This window comes from Eubalaena glacialis, chromosome 10 (genome assembly GCF_028564815.1).
Source record: "Eubalaena glacialis isolate mEubGla1 chromosome 10, mEubGla1.1.hap2.+ XY, whole genome shotgun sequence".
Lineage (NCBI taxonomy): Eukaryota > Metazoa > Chordata > Mammalia > Artiodactyla > Balaenidae > Eubalaena > Eubalaena glacialis.
In genome coordinates, this window is record NC_083725.1 from 93,764,142 (window position 1) to 93,782,238 (window position 18,097).

Sequence of the window (18,097 nt, forward strand, 5' to 3'; positions counted from 1 at the left end):
TGGGAAGAAGAATGAAAGCTATAAAGGAAAACCCAAACACCAGACTTCTGCATAGATTTATAATGTTTGAATAAAGTACGGACCATACATATTAATAACTCACCGTGATGCTATAAGAACCAAAATCCAAAGGGAGATAGTGCCGGGCAGCTGCCCCCATCCTGAAATTAATGCTTTTTCCTCTTCTTTGTCATTATCCATCCCTCAAGCCTCACCACTGGGCAGCTGCTCGTTTTATTTTATTTCATTTTATTTTGAGGAGGAAAAGGGCGGGACAACGGTGCCTATAATTCCAGCTTCCTGAGACTCCTAGGTCCAATGCAAAATTAATGTTTCCTGCTATTCCAGGAAGAATGAAAGTTACCACTAGCAGGAAATTGGATACATTTGTTGTAAGAATTGGTCCTTACCAGCAAGCCAGAATCAATGATTCAATTAATGAAGCTTATAGTGGGGGAGAGAATTATATTGTTTGGAAGGGAAGGCAAGTTTTGTCATTGGCCCACTTGGATTTCAGCAATGCAAATTGTAAATAGTATTAAAACTGTATATATAGCATGTGGGTTAAGGGCGAGACTTAGAAGAGAGGTGAAAGCAGTCAGAAAATAACACTGCAGAAAGATGAAACCGAAAACATTGTGACCAAGCATCAATAGATATCCTTGATTATTAGCCCACAATGCTGTGTGAAATGCCTTTGGCCTCAGTTATTTGCAAGGCTACAGTGAAGAGCTCATAGAAAATAGGAAGCCTCTCTTAAATGCATGCAGAGCTTATAATCTGCACTAGCATAAGGCAATAAGACTGTGATGTATGTTGCAAGCTACTTGGATAGAATGATGATATTTTGTACAATTCCCTGCACTTAAAATACGGATGAAAGATCTATTAAGGAGCCTGCAAATTCCCAGCACTGCACACGCTGGAAATTTTTGAGATGCCCCAAAATTTCAACATCATGGCTCTGTGAACACACTGGCCTGATACTGCATTCCCAGACTCACCTGTGCTCCCAAGGCTGGAACGGGCTGAAATGCTTTCCTGGACAGTAATCTGCTCCAAGGCAGGTCCTACCTGCGTGAACCTTTGAGCAACTCTATTTGTACAAGTCATGCTTTAGCTGCTGGTCCTCCTTTAATCATTCATGATGATGGACTCGGTGTAAACCCTGTCTTTATGTACCACTGCTCTTGCAAGAGGCCTTGGCTTCTTGTTTTTTCCATTTCAGAGCTTTGGTTCAGGGATGGAATGGGTAAGACTGGGAAACAAGGTGAAGGAAGTACATTTCTCCCCTTCAGATCAGTTAAGAAAAAAAAAAAAAAGTAAAACTGCTGCAAAGTAAATCTTTCTCAGGAAGACAGCCTCTTCAGTATCTTTTAAATCAAATTTTGGAGACTCAGCATAAAGAAGTAGCCACCAAAATGAACAGCCACAGAAAATCGTGATGATATTTACGCATTGCCAACAAACTCATCTCTTTCTGAGAATCCAATAGTAGTTTCTAACTTCCATCCTCTGTTACCTATGTTATGAGATTGTCTGACATATTTCTTTTGCTGAACTGACCTTTCATCTATAATCTGCCAACCTTTGTGTTTTATATGAAAATTGTAAGCAGGGCAGCTGACAAATCTCCTGTTACTTGATGGCATTTTTGGTTTTTTCCAGACTAGATTAATTTGGAAGGCTCTGCAGTCAAGCTCTAACTTCTTGTTATTCAAATAGCATTATTTTAAAATCGTCAGACAAAGAGGTGCCTGCCTTTATCCATTTTATTCAGATCAGGCCAGCGAAGCTCTCCTGCCTGAATAAAAAACCAAGGCCATAGTGCAGTTATTCTAATGTGGAAAAATTCTTGCTTTGAGTGACCTGAAGAATTCTACCAACTAACCAGTTCTATCTTTCCTAAGACACAGTATATGTTCTATTGGTGAGATACAAGATTATTTTAGGTGGAATAGAGATGAACTTCTGACAAAATGTCAAGTAGTTTCGTATGTTCTAAAAATGCATATTTGGAAAAACACAACAATGCAAGTAATGATATATGGCTTCATTTTTCATTTCTATTTTCATTTTTCTATTTTTGTATATAAATTAAGGGATGATTCAAAGAAAACTATTGAGCAAATAATAATACAGATAATTCACAGATATGGCAAAGTGATGGCTAGCAAATGAATGAATGAGATTCGGGAAACTAGCCCATCAATCAGTTCAGTTTAGAGCTACTGATCATAAGTAAGACGATAAGCTCTTGGAGGTAGCAATTAAGTCTTATTCAAATCTGTATCTCCTACTGTATCTGTATCACCTCACTGTATCACATAAATAGATGCTCACTTAAAACTAACGGATAATGGAAGTCAGCTGGGTCCTCACTGCTATTCTACAATTCTAATCATCCTATACTCTTGCCACTGCCTATTCCCTAAGCCGCTATCACAAAACTTTTCCAGGTTCCTCTCTAGGTTCCAGGCTCCTTTTGACTCTGCACTTAGCATACAATACGTCCTCACCTCAAGATAGACTTTCTTCATTTCCTTCTCTTCCCTTTCCAATCACTGTTTACATCTTCTCATCTTTCTAATAATTGGCCTCTTAATCCATTTCCTGCCACTGGCACTTTAATTTTTCAGACATCTCTCTATGATATTTTGGGTCTCTTTATTTCTCCTCCTTAGTGAGTTTATGTTTACCCACCCCAAGAAAATAAAAACAAGCAGCTCTTCACTCACACACACACACACACACACACACACACACACACACTCCTCAAATGCAATCCTAAACCATCCCTAACCTTACTTCTTCTTTGAGATGCTTCTTCATTTTACTTCTAAACTTCTGGAAGGAGGATTCTAGAAGCTTGCAGCTGGTATGCCAAATTCAGCCCACAGATGTATTATAGTGGGCCCTCAACTGTGTTTTATTTTATTTTCTTAGTTGAACTAACATTTAGAAATCAGGAAATATCACACCAAAAATTCAGGGTTTCTGGCTTCTTTTGGAAGATAAAAAATCAGGCAATACTGACATCAGTCTGCTGCAGACCTCCTCATTCCCTGTTCCTTCTCACACCTTGGCCCACTTATCATCATTGTGTTGCCTGATGGGCTACCCTACTATTAGAATCAGCAACTTAGACATAAATGGCTACTCAGAATTTACCCAATGCAATCTGCCTTTGTTTCTGTACTCTTCCAAAAGCTTCCCTGAATGTCAATAAAAACCTCCTAAAAACTAAAGCCAAGGCTTTTTCTCCATCCTCATCTCCATGGATGTGTCCGCAGTGACATCCCTGTCTGACAAAGTATCTCTTCCTGGATTAGTGATGCTGGACTCTGCCTTCTCCCCCTCCCTCTCCGGTATTTCCTTTCCTCTCTTCTTCCTCAACTCCCTTTGCGTCCCACCTCATTCTCAGCTGACCCATTACACGCTCCTTCTTCATCTTTACTTCTATGAATATTATTTAATATTTTCTTACTGCATGTGTCACACTTCTATTCTCTGTGATTTAATTTTCAAATTTTTAAATTTTATTACAAATTAAACTGTGGAGGCAAGAGGGTAAGAGTGGGGCCTCTGCAGGCTACACGACATGTTAGCCATATGACCTTGGACAGACCTTATGTTCTCTATGGTGCGTTAGCAACGGGGATAATAACTGCATCCACCTCATAGGTTGCGTTCAAGATAAAATGACATAAAGCTTCTAAAGCACATGTGTGGTATGGAGTAAATAATCAGTGCACTTTATTATTTTACTCCATTTTTTTAGTTTTACCCTTTGCATGTGACTTGTCTCCTCCTAGACTGTGAGGTCCTTGAAGGCATGGATTGTGGCTTGTGGTTCCTTGTTTGACCCAAAGTACCCAGTTCAATACCTTCCCAAATGGCAGGCACACAATAAGTATCTGTTGAAGGAATGAATGAACCTCTGCAAGACTTACCAGGAACTTCCTAAAAAGAATTCCAGGAATGGGCTTGTCATCTTGAGCTATATGACAAGGTTTAAACCAGTACTGGGTTGTCCTCCAAGTTTAAGCCCTCCTGAATTGCTAGTTCAATTAAAAACAAACAAACACAGTTGGGGGCCAATTCTAATACATCTAATTTGGCCTACCAGCTGCAAGCTTCCGGAATTCTCTTTCCAGAACTTTAGTAGTGAAATGAGGAAGCATCTCCAATCCAGTCTAGCCAAATATTCTCCAATACACTGTTTTTAAACTGCAGTTTCTTCAAATATAAATGGGGGGAAAATAAAAATACTACCCCTAAGGTTTGATGCACATTAAACAATATACTGCATGTAAAGATTTGCACAGTTTCTCACACTTTATCATCACTCAATATATATTAGCTGTGTTATAATGATTATTATAATGATTGCCCTTCCCAGTTGCCAACCAAGAAAATATTAGTTTATCCACAAATTGGATCATTCCCTGGTCACATTGCACAATGTCATTGCCTTCAAAGAAAAGCATCTGGAGATGAAAAAGAAAACTTCGATTTTCCAAAGGCAGAAACTGGTATGGTCCAATGTATCCTTCAAATTAACAAAAACATTACTAGGGGCATTAAGATATCTGGATCTGAGGTGATGGTGGGTGGACCTATGAGGCCTTCAACCTATACACAGTGCAAACCTAGCTGCCTCTGTCGAGATGCTTCTAACCTTGAAAATGTGTGCCCTCAACACATCACTTCTTTCCTCCTCCTAACATCCAGTTACCCATCTCTTCTAACATTTATTGATTGCCAAAAAATGGGCCAGGATCGGTCCCTCATTCACAAATGAATAGTGTAACCTGTGATAAGTAACGCCCAGATTCTATTTCTCTCAAGAGTGACTACTCATTTGGAATACCCCTAATATCTTCATAGAATCAGATGAAGGTACTCTTCGATGAGTATACAGAGAGGAACAGAAAAAGAAAAACTAAGATCTTTGGCTATGCACATGTCTGCTAAAGCCATGACAACTTTAAAGCAGACACACAGCGGATTGTGTCAAGGTCAGCCTCCCTTCCTTCCCAAACTCCGGACATTTAATGTGTCACTTAAAGCGGCTCCCATGTTTCACACCCTGAGTGATTTGAAAGCTGTGCTCTGTAACCCTCCCCGGGGCTGGAGCAGGGTGATGGGAGGAAAGAGACAAGGGGGGAGGGGAGGGGCTTGCTCCCATGTTCACCATGGCAGCACTGCTTTCCTTTATTTTACGATTTGGGGAAAGATTTGATTCGAAGAAAGTTAGCCCTGGCTTAAAAATATTAAAAAGAAAAATCACTGATGTATCCAATTCAATTTTACTAATGAAGAGAGTGAGTGCCAGAGAGGTACTGTCACTTGCTAAGCAAAGTCACAAGTCAAGCTGGTGGCAAAATTGGGACAAGAAAAGCTCTTTGCCTCCCCTGCTAGTATTCTGTCAGGTGAGCCCAAATCTTTTTTTTTGACACATGATTTATTTATTTATTTATTTTTAACATCTTTATTGGAGTATAACTGTTTTATAATGGTGTGTTAATTTCTGCTGTATAACAAAGTGAATCAGCTATACATATACATATATCCCCATATCTCCTCCCTCTTGCGTCTCCCTCCCACCCTCCCTATCCCACCCCTCTAAGTGGAGGTGAGCCCAAATTTGTAACAGCCTCATGGACTTTGGCTTAAGACCTATCTCTTACATGAGTCCTCCTCATACCACACATGCTGGCTCAATTTAGGCATTCCCCAAATGTTACTGCAGCTGTGGGTGTAATTTCTTACCCACTAGCTCCCAGAAGAATTTGGGAGCCTACCCAAGGAAGGGAAGGTCATAGAGTTGAGAAGAAGGAAAAAAAGCTCCTTTGTCCATTGTCATGCAGAGTCCCAGAATTTAAAAACTTGTTGACTGTATTATGAGAAATAAGATGAGGCTTTGACAGTAGAATAGAAGTCCAAGGTAATAAACTAAAATGTCTACAGGGACCAGAGAAATAAGACAAAAATGTGAACTGAGCTAGGTTGAAGTAAGAGAGAGTGGTAAGGACTAGGGCACGTGTGTATCAGCATTTTACAGTAAACATATATAAGCACTCCTCTGGCCAAACACGATTCCTTGCTAGCTTGCCCCACATCCACCAATAAAAGTTAATGTTCCTCAAAATTATCACACAACTGCAACCTATTTTTTAAAATCATTATAGAATGTATTCCTCTCGAAAACTCAAGTTCATGTCAGATCAGAATCCAAGGTCATTCCAGAATACTTTCTTTTCCTGGGAATCTGCCTGCCACCTACTAGGAGTTGGCTCCTGCCCCATATTCTTTATTCGTCATGAATGGGGAGTATGGGAAATAGGGGCAACCAAAATGGCCATCAGGTTGTGACTTACGACAAATACCACCTTCACCATACCCAGTTTTTATCAGGGATCTGACAGGCAAGGTTAACTGACTGTTATCTCCTATTTATTTCTGCTAAAAACCCAGGGGGAAAAAACCCAGAGTACAAAAGTAGTTCTTTGTAAAGCAGATCATCCCAAAGCAAACATGGCTTGCTGGGTTTCCTGGGTAAAGGAAAACCTACTTATACGAAGGTGACAAATTAATTTAAATATCTCCAATCTCTATGCACACTCCCCTCCATACTCCTAAATTCCAGACTTTGAAAATATATGAGGAAACCAAAAATGTTTCTGGCATATCACTCACATAAAATAAAGCTCACTATGTAGCAAGAAGAAAACAACACAGAGATAACAATTCAGAAGAACCTGCAATGGCTCCCAGATGCCCAGGAAAACACAACTCACAGGGCACAACCTTCAGGCTCACCTTGCCTTGCCAGTGTGCTAGGAAGAATGAACTTTCTGAGATTAAAAAGAATAAAACAGATATATACTCAGACCTATTATCATGGACTGTTATACACAAAAGAGATATATTGCAATTCAATCACATTTCTGAAACCTTTGGTCTGTGTGGGGCACTGTAGATGTTCCCTAATGCCAATGTTATAAAGGGACCTTGTTATAGCCCCAAGGTGGATAATAGAAGGCATTTTTTTCTGTTTAAAATTATTATTATATTTTAATATCATGACTCCAGCAGAGGGGGAAATGTTTAAACTCTTGAAGGTTCTCTATTCCACTGAGGACTAAATAAGAATAACTGGGGCTTGAAAATTGGCCAAGCAGAAAATTTTGCAGGAGGATGGAAGGAAAAAAAATAATACCAATGGCTATGAGGATAGAAGAACTATGAGGCTCTGGGATGGACTAAGGAGATGTGTCAGTTAAATTCCTTCCTCGACTGGGATTTGGGATTAGCAGATACAAACTATTATATATAGGATGGATAAAACAACAAGGTCGTCCTACTCTATAGCACAGGGAATTACATTCAATATCCTGTGATGAACCATAATGGAAAAGAATATGAAAAAGAATATATATATGTATAACTGAATCACTTTCCTGTACAGCAGAAATTAACACAACATTGTAAATCAACTATACTTCAATAAAAATTAAAATAAATGAATAAATTCCTTCCTTGATGACTGCTGGGGGCCAATAGCAGAGAAAGGCTGAGTCAAGCCTGGAGGCAAGGAGAGGGCTCTGAAGCTAGAAGCAGGTAGAGCCCACCTTTCCCTGCTGTGCTCCCAGCACCTAGAAAAGTGCTTGACACATATTTGGTGCCCACTGCCTACATGTTAAATGAATGAATGGACCTCCAGCACTCCCTCTCGGCTCCACGGTTTGCACTCACTTGCCTCGGCTGCAAAGCCACCAGAAACATTCAATCAGGGCAAGCTCCGTCTCTGACCTCAGTCTGTCCCCCGTCAGGCTCCATTAATTTTCACAAGTCCTGACAGCTCTAACGTTAATACTCACACTTGCTGATGGAGCCACACAGCAGGTTCAGACTGCTACCTTCTCCTCTGAAACTCATGCATTAGGGTTTCTTCCATGCTTGCAATGGGAAACCAAGTCTAAGAAATATTAAACACAGAAAACTATATTACAATAATGTCAAGGCTGAGCCGGAAACCCAGGAGCAAGTAAGGAATGCTGAGTGAACGCCCAGTGGTCTGCTGCAGGAATTAGGGCTAGTGTTAAGAAGCCACAGCTGAAATGCTCCCTCCTCCTCTTCAGCCTCCGTCATAAAAAGAATCACAAGGCATCAGGAGATGTTATAAGCCTTAATCCACAAAGGAGACAAAAGTCCATCCCTCACCCAGGAAAGCAGACCTCCCTCTGGACCCGAGTAGTCTCCAGTATATGGCACTGATGATAGGTAACGTGACTAAGAAGTGTAAACCACAAGGCCATTAGTACCCATAATTATTATGGACCTGAAAGCATCTCAGAGATTTGATTGCTGCTCAGCAGCAACTTGTTTGCATGCATTCTCGTCTCAACCATAACCTTATTCCAACACAGCTTTCTGTGACTTAAACACACACACGCACACAAACACACACACACATTCATACACTTTACTACCACAAGGTATTAAAAATGAATGACAATCTCCTCCTTGTTTCCCAACTGAGTACCTCTAAGTTGCTACCCAGACCAACATGGCATGTTCTATATGTAAAGCCGTGATGGTAACTGTCCAAGGAAGCATGGCTCCAATTATACTTGAGTATTACCATCTGGCTATGTAACTGGAACCATGGGTAGTCTTTTCACTGTTTATTTTGTCCAACCTCTTCCTTACAAATGAGAGCCTTGGCTTGTTGAGAAAGATTGATACGCCATACAACAAATCTGATCTGAAACAATCAATCTCCTAAAGACCCTTCAGTCGACTTCCTCAAGTTTCAGAAAACTGGATCCAAATCAGGATTTCACTGGATAGTCACAGGAAGAATTGGTAACAACATTGTCAAGTCTCATCTCAACCAGCCATGTACATGTTTATATCACTGGAGCATAACAGAATGTAGAAATAATAGCATGATGGAGAGATCATGGGCTTTGGAGTCAGACAGATTCGGGACCAAGTTTCTGATTCTGTCACTTACTACCTGAGAAACTGAAACTCAAAACATGCTATTTAACCTTCATATTACTCATCAGAAAAAATAAGGATAATTGCACAACCTATATTACAGAGTGGACATGCAGACTGAGTGAGATTGATAAAGAACTTAATATAAAACTGACACATAAAGGACGATTATTATTATCATTATTTTTATCCTGTCTTTGTTCTGCATTGTAACTTCATTCGAGATAAGGGGTTCATCTCCTACTTCTTACCATCTTAAAAGAGTATTCAATGAGTGTCTTTAACAAACTAGTAGTGTTGACTGACAAAGTCTATGGTGAGCTGAAAAACAATATGTTGGGATTTTTTTCCCCACAAAGCCTTTAAAAAAGCAACTAAGAGAAAGGTGTTCCTTCCAGCAATAATTACAAAACAAGTGGCAATTACTCTACTGAATAATTAGAGGAACAAACACAAATCCTATGTGTGTGCATTTTAAACCATTAAGTATGGTAAAAAATCAAATAAAAATAACTCTGGCATAAAGGCCATCTGCTTTAAAAAATAATAACAATTTTAGAGGCTTTTTAGATTCCCTCCCCACTTTAACCCCACAAGTAATAATAAAAAAAAATCTTTTTGTAATAACTACTATGATTTTTGCATGCTGAAACAATGTTTGGGCAGATGAATGCAGGATTTCAGTGTGCAGTGATTCCAAGGGGCTGGTCCACAGAAGCCAGAACAGAGGGTTGACAGTGGAAATAAAATCTCTGCCTTAACAGCGCCACTGGGGCTAGATGAAAATGGTCTTCTAGAACTTGATTAAAACTAAATTGAAAAAGAACATATTTGGCTGATATTACATTAGACTAAAATATAGAAATGAACCCTAATACTCTTGAAATCTAATAAGAAAAAGCCATCTCAATTTCCAAACTTCCAAAAGCATCTTCTTTAAATGCATCACAGATGAATTTACATGGTACTTTTGCCAATAAGCAAAACCAAATCACAGGTTCCAATCGGCTTATATTGGAAAGTGTGAGAGCAAATGCTAGAAAATGCAATTACTGCAAACAAACTCCATTTTCTCCCCTCTGAAGGGAATCTCAGAGAATATTTTATTGCCATCAAATAATATTTCTGAAGGCATCAATACACAATTCTATTTTCTTTTCAGAGTACCCACTTGCTATATAATCTAATCCACTCTATGGATATCTTGAAATTTAGAAAAGAGTCTACAAAAAATGATATTACCTTGCACACACATCCTATGTCAATTTTAATAATTTGCACTCTGGACAGGAAGCCACATAGAGCAAAATTTAGGATCCAATAAAATCGACTTTTCCCATTTTATATTTCAAAATTTTAATGAAGCCTTCCAAGGGTAAAAATTTAAAAGAAATCTCTCAGGGAAGGTTATTTTGATCAATAGTGACAGTGATGAGATGGAGAGAACGGAGATCGCATTCATTTCCTCTTCCGTTTTTGCTTCTCCCCCACCCCTCAGCTGGCAAAATTTTCTACTAAGAACTCCAGATAATCGGAAGCTACAAAGAAGACTTGCTGGGTAGTATGAAATCATGAAGTCTCCTGCTGATAAGGTTTTGGTTTCATTGAAACACTAGTTCCAACAGTCTCTGACCTCTTCTCTTGGGAAGAGCTTTGTGGCCTAATGCCCCAAGCCTCCCCTTTGGGATGAAGCAGTACAAAATATGTAGTATAATTTCTCAGGAAGAAAGGATTTCTGGAAAGTCCATCATGGCCCTTGGCGCCCAAGGTTCCAGGAAGTAGAGTTGGAGGTCTATTTCACTTTCTATATTTTTCTTCTTTACCCACATGTTATGGTCTGAAGATTTGTGTCCCCCCAAAATTCATATATTGAAATTCCCAATGTGATGGTATTTGGAGGTGCAGCCTTTGGGAAGTGATTAGGTCATGTGGGTGGGGGTGGACGCCCCATGAATGGGATTAGCGCCCTCATAAAAGAGAAGCCACAGAACTCCCTTGCTCCTTCCACCATGTGAAGACACAGAAAGAGGACACCATACATGAACCACAAAGAGGGCCCTCACCAGAACTCAACCATGTTTGATTCTGGACTTCCCAGCCTCCTGAACTGTGAGAAATAAATTTCTGTTGCATATAAGCCACCCAGTCTGTGGTATTTTGTTATAGCAGCCTGAATGGACTGAGACATTATAGTTTACTAGTTTCTTGAGATCTAGCCCCCAGCATCTTAAAGCTACAGTTCAAGAGACAAATTTGCATTGTGTCTTCTTAAATCTGTTTTCTCATAAGTAGTATGCTTAAAGCATAAGGTGTTTTTTAAAGCTCTCATTTAAATGATTCAATTAAATATTTTAAGGAATCCAGATAATCAGGCCACAGTTGGAGAATATACCCTGTCTGTGGAACACTGTTCACAACAAGACAGTAAAATGAAAAAAAAAAGCACAGGTGGTCTTGTTCTATGAGGGTCCCTATTCCTGAACATTTGAAGTCAAGTGAATACATACTGCTTTAGCCTTAAAGTGTTCATTAAAATACATGTCCATTTCTGTTTCTTATCGCACACATCCATGCCTTCTGACAAGGTGTGGATTTCCCTACCTTTTGGTTTGCTCCTTTTATGGGCTGAATTGCGTCCCCCTAAAATTCTTATGTTGAAACCCTCTCCCCCAGTACTTCAAGTATGTGACTGTATTTGAAGATAGGGTCTTTAAAGAGGTAATTAAGTTAAAACGAGGCCATAGGATGGGCCCTAATCCAATCTGACTGATGTCCTTATAAGAAAAAAAAAAAAATACGGGCACACAGAGAGACACCATGAATGTGTACGCACAGAGGAGAACCATGTCAGGACACAGCAATAAGGCAGCCATCTGAAAGCCAAGGAGAGAGGTTTCAGAGGAATGTAAACCTACAGACACATCGATCTCAAACTTCTAGCCTCCAGACCGTGAGAAAATAAATTTCTGTTGTTTAGCCACCCAGTCGGTGGTATCTTGTTGACAGCCCTAGCAAACTAATATACCTTCTTATAAGGCTTAATCCATCCTACACACTAATGCTAAGGTGATCTTATCAGAATAGAAAACTGATCACATATATTCCTCTGTTCACTTACACAATCACACACGTTAAAATCCTCCTAGACTCCCTATTATTGCCTATAGACAAAAAGCCAAACTCCTTGTGTGATGTGTACAACTCTTTGTGACCTGGCCCCCATTAGTCACCCCTCCACTCATATGTTGGGCTCTGAGCTTGCCAAGTGCTTGCAGTTCATAGAACAAAGAATCTGTCTACAGGGCTCTCTTTCCCACTTGACTACAGATTTCAGGAGGGTCAGACTCTATTCTATTCCTCTTTGCATTCCCAGCAGGCTTCAATAATTATTTATCAAATGAATGAATGAAGAAATAATTTTATCCTGGTTAAGGATAATGTGAATATGAGTAGCTAGTATCTCAGTTTTGGACTCCAGATGGCCTTAAAGTGTGACAAATCCTATTTTTATTTTATCCTAAGATGGCACCAGTTATATCCATCACAAGATATTCTATTCATTTGTCATTGAGAAACCAAATCTGATTTTAAAAATCAGTTATAAGGGGACTTTTTGTTGGGGAAGGCAGATGGAAGCAAAGAGACTGGTCTGCACATAGTAAGGAGTCAAATTTGTTGAATGGGTGAACAAATAAATGGACAAATAAATGAATGAATAAGCTATACACATCACGCAAATAATCCTTCAATTTCAAAAGAGAAGGGAATTACTATTGTTGCATGATTAACACTATTCGTTTAAAGATTTTTCCAGCCTTTGTTCCCAGGATTAGGGAGCTCAGAGGAGATCATCAATAGTGGAGTTAATGAAACAGCCATTCATTATTTGAGGAAGGTGCCTGTATTTCTTCTTCATTGTATCGGGAGGTCAGAGGAGATAATCAATAGTGGAGTTAATGCAACAGCCATTCATTATTTGAGGAAGGTGCCTGTATTTCTTCTTCATTGTATCTCTTCATCTGAACGTTTTCACTCCTAGGCCTCTCAGGCAAATCACTGATGTTTTGACAGCTGGCTTTGCAGAGGCCACTCTTCACGAATGAGTCTACTGACCAAGCCAAACAGGACATGTGTGTGCATCTTCTCAGGCCCCCAAGTCACTGGGTCAGATGAAAGAATCCAGGCTAACATACTTGTAGGGCCAGCTTTTTCCTTTTGCTTCCAACAGAAAATCAAGAGGCAGCAGGGTGCTCCTGACCTCTTATCCTCTAATTCCAGGCTCGCTGAGATTCCAACCTAGGCGAGTCCTCTGAGATTAGAATCATTCCTTCCATGGAACAAGAAACTAAGACTCAGCAAGGTTAAATGACTCAGGTCACCCAGTGAGTTTGTGCAAGGTGAAACTCCTTATTTCGCAGACCAATCCTCTCCTCTTCTACCACATCACACAATGGCAGGGTCAGAGTTTTTGAGTTGGAGATCATTTAAATGATCTGTTTTAAAGATTAGGGAATTCAGGTTCTGAAAAACCAAGAGGGTTTTCTGAAGACGGTGCCTACAATCATGAATCCTGACTAAAATCAATCTGCCACTACCTGCAAGGACCAACCAATAACCCCCGGGCATATGGCCACTAATTTCTTCGTATCTCATGGACACTCAGGACTGCTCAGAGTTTATTGTCGGGATACTCTTTCCTGTTCTTTTTTAAACTTCTACTCTTCTAGTTTAAGATTATTTTCTTTCATTTGATCCATAAGGGCATCTGTTTAGCCACCTTAACTGTGAGCTTAAATCAGAGAGTAACTTAATAGAAATGACTGCTCTGGGACTTCCCTGGTGGTCCAGTGGTTAAGACTTCACCTTCCAATGCAGGGGGTGCGGGTTCGATCCCTGGTTGGGGAGGTAAGATCTTACATGCTTCAGGGTCAAAAAGCAAAACATAAAACAGAAGCAACATTGTAACAAATTCAATAAAGACTTTAAAAATGGTCCACATCAAAAAATCTTAAACAAAAAAAAAAAAAAGAAAGAAAAAGAAAAGAAATGACTGCTCTGAGTCCAGCCACTATCCTTCCAAACTTTTCTTCTGTTTCTGACACTATTGCTGAAGCATCTTTAATGAAACCCAACAGTAAAGATCTTCCATGAGAGCAACATCGCCATTTCTACTTATTTTTCTCCTTCAGTAGCTAAGGAGCTATATTTGTTGACTCTCAGCCAATTCAGCACCCCTTTTTCATATAAAATACCAAGATGATTTCTCAAGGCTCTGAGCAAAAGATTTTCTAGATTGATATTTTTATAACACATAGGCTCATCTCAACCATGGTATTTCATGTCTGCCTGTCTCTGAAATACTAGCATTTTTCACTAGGATTATTCTCTTCAGAGTGGGAGGTAAAAGCAGTATCATTGATTCTTAAATGCTGAAAATGGCAGTCAAAATTTTTTGAAAAAGACTACTTTCTTAAAATGAATTCTTTTGGAGTGTTTTGGCCAGAAACTGGAGATTAGATACACTAGTAGGAAAAGAAGATATTTTTGCAGGGTCTAACAATTCCCCACAACAGAGAACTACAACTATTGCTATTCAAACCCATCCAAAGACTGTAAAGTTGATTCCTTACTAGGAAGGTTTGGCCAGATTTCAATTATTTGGGTTCGTCTCTTCTCACTTTTTAACTCTGTAGTGTGGCATTTCACTTTAAACGCCACACTCTTAGATTCACCCACTTTGTGGTTTCCTTCCCCTTTGGGCTCATTTCAAAGCTCTTGCAAAGTCGGGTCACAACCTGATTTCCTAATCCAGCAGCCCTGGGGGAAAGAAATCCTATTAGATTCCATTAAATCTCATTAGATCCCTGACCCTCTCAAAGTTAGGATGAGATCCGATAATGAAATAGGGTCCCGAATGCCCATGGAATGATCAGTCTCCCTAAAACATTCAACAACTATTCCCTGGGGTCCTAGTGTATGACAGGCAGTGTGCTTGACGTAATGATGCACAAAACAGAAAAGGTCTCCGCTGTTATGGAGCTTAAACTCAGCTGGGAGTAAGAGACAATAAAGCAGTAAATACTCACTAACGTAACTCAGATTATGGTAAGTGCTAGGAAGGGAATTAGCAGGTGCTATGACAGAGAATAACAGAGGAAATCTACTGAGATATGGCAATCAAGGATGGTGTCTTTGAGGGAGATCAGTGGACGTTTTCAGTCTGCCCAGCCCTTTATCTATAATAAGTTAAGATACATAAGAAATAGACTTCCCTGATCATGTGTAACATAATGTAAGGAGGCAGGAAGCACATTCATGCATGCTTACACGCACGCGATGTTTAGAAGAGTATATCAACCACATGGTTCCTTTAAGATCTCAATTTTCATGAGAACACCCAACTTCTATTGTCAATTAGCGGAAAATTAACTAGAGAATATTTTTTTAAACCTACTCTTGTGATCGAAAATATTTCTAGAACGTGTTTATTCAACTTCCTGCCCCGGGAAGACAAGCATACTAAGGGCCTGATGGTGAAGCAGCCACGCAGGAGGTAAAAAGGTACAAGATTGGGCTAGATGTGCACATACCCTGCAAGTTAGTTATTGCTGCTGTCTGGGGGTGGTTGGGAGCAGTTCAACAAAGCTGGTGTATTTGCTTATTTTCTTAGGCTTTACCTTTGTCATCTTAAAAATCCTCATTATTATAGGGAACTGGGCTCTGGGTAGTTGAGGTTTACTATAGCATGATGGCTTAACTGAAGGGATGTCAAACAGGAGGTCACAGGAGTCCCGCGAAGACTGTGCTGAGTGGCGTTGAGCCGCAGGAGACCTGGGGGAGGGGATGACTAGGGCTGACTCCTGACAGGGGCTCTGCTCCCCCCCTGCCATGGTCATGCTACTTGGCCACCACTGACTTTCCATGTTCTATTCATGCAACCTCAGACCTTCAAGGCCTTGATAGGATTTCTCTCAGCTCTCCAAAGATGCCGTGGACAAGGCTTTACAGGAAGTCGTACCAGCCTGTGTCTTGGTCCAGAAGCAGATAGTTTTTGTTTGTTGTGTGGTGGAGCAAGTGGAGCGAAGGGAAAACTTTGTTCAAAGAAAAGTTTATAAAGGAGCTTGAATTAAAGAACAAGAGTCAAAATGCGTCTGCTGTGGTTGAAGAGAGCCTGAAGGTGAGGGGCGAGAGGTAGAGTTCTGCCCCCTTGGCCCCCATTGCTAGCCCCTTGCAACACGGCTGAAAAATCACTGCCCTTGAAGTCAGATTGTGCAAACCCTTTAATCAGTATAAGGTCTGAGATAGTTACTCTAGGCCAGTGGCTTCCAAACCTGTCTGATGTCCTGAATTAGGTAGGGAGTTAAAAAAAAAAAATCAGATTCCAGGCTCCCTCCTGGGAGACTCCGATTCTCTAGGTCTGAGTGGGTCATAATCTTAAGGAAAAATATTCTCTTTTCTCACTTCCACTTTTTCTTTGCCTCTTCTAGCAATTAGGTAAGATCTCAGTGGCCAACATGACCCTAGCAAGAGGGGTATTGGAGGCCTCTTGTCCTACTTTCGCTCTTGTCCAGAGGCAGAGGGAGTCCTCAGTCTATCCATGGTTCAGGCTAATTTACCTATAAAGGAAACTGAGCTCAAAACCACTAGAACTGAACAATGATATCATTCATTTCTGTTTGTTCTTGCTTTTATTTTTGCTTTTGCCAGGCTTTGACTGCTGTGCATGTCTCTTTTACTGAGGGTTTAACAGGCATCCTTGCTACCCTATATCAGTGGGTTCAGATTCCAACCAAGGGTCTTTCCATCTCTTGATGACCAACTGATGGTGACAACTAATTCATCTGGATTATTAAAAGGATACTCCTTGTGCTATCATTAAGAATCTTGACATGTCAAGTTTAGACGGGTAAGAGAGAAAGAAGATTAAGCTACTCTGAACAGCCAGCCATCAAACATAATACACGATTATGTGTTGAGCCTCTCAAAGTTTTGGAATCTGACTGCATAACAGGAATCTTCTCTCTGGACATCATTTCTACTGGAAAGAGACGTAGGTGACTAGAAGCCAATCATCCTGTTTAATATATGGGGCCTGGTAGTTGTTCCATGCGAAGGGCAAGAGATGAAACAGAAGAAAGAAAAGAGAAAAAGAATCAAAGGAAAAGGAAAAGAGAAAAGTAAAAAATTTCAAGATGAAAATAGGAAACAGGTGATAAGCATGACATTTTAAGTGTTACACAAGGCTGTCTCAGTCACCAGCTTGCCATGCCACGACAGCTGTCTCCTGAATTACAGTAAGTCATACTAAATGAACTCTATTCTAGGAAAATAGTAGGTGACTCTCTCCAAGGTGCCATCCAAAGATCCTTCATTATTTGACACATGAAGCAGACACTGTTGATGGTCTATTAAAATCCTCACCCCAGCTTTCCAAGATAGCAGAGCCTCCAATTTTGTTCATATATTCATCCCTCTTGCCTCCCCCCCCCACCCCCCAAAGCCATGCGCTCAAGAAAGAAGGGCCTATTCTTAGAAGACCCAGGCAAGTGGATCTTGATTAATCAGCAGTTCTATTTCCCTTGCCAGTGATTGGTTTAAAAAGGTGTATGTCACCCAGTCCTAGCCAATGAGACATGAAGGCCAATCTGCTGACGGGCTTCTGAGAAAGGGTCACCACCTGTACAAAGAGACAATACAAAGAGGAAATGGCCCTCTTCTTCCTCTGAACATTGTCATGCCTTCATTCTGTGCCTGGAACTTCAACAGTTACTCTCCAACCTTAGTAGCAAGACTAATAGCATATGAGAAGCAGAGAAAGGAAGACTGAAAGAATCCCTGAACTACCAGATCCCGAAAAATGCTTTACTCCCAACCTTCTTGTTGTATGAGATAACAAGCCCCTTGTTGTTTAAGCTATTTTGTTTCTTGCAGCCAAAAGCCTCCTAACCGATGCAACTCACTATGTTTATATGTCCACATGTTTAATTAATAATCTTTCTCCCAAACAATACTGTTTGTATACCTTCTATTCCTCCTTACAACAGCCTAGTAAGGGATCCTGATAACTGTAAACAAAATCAAATGA

General features: G+C 40.2%; 1 protein-coding gene across 3 annotated transcripts in view; it reads right to left on the reverse strand.

Moving 5' to 3' along the window:
• Positions 1–18,097, reverse strand: part of MPPED2 (metallophosphoesterase domain containing 2) — a 172,438-nt gene that overhangs the window by 85,747 nt on the left and 68,594 nt on the right. The gene's annotated exons all lie outside the window — the stretch shown is intronic.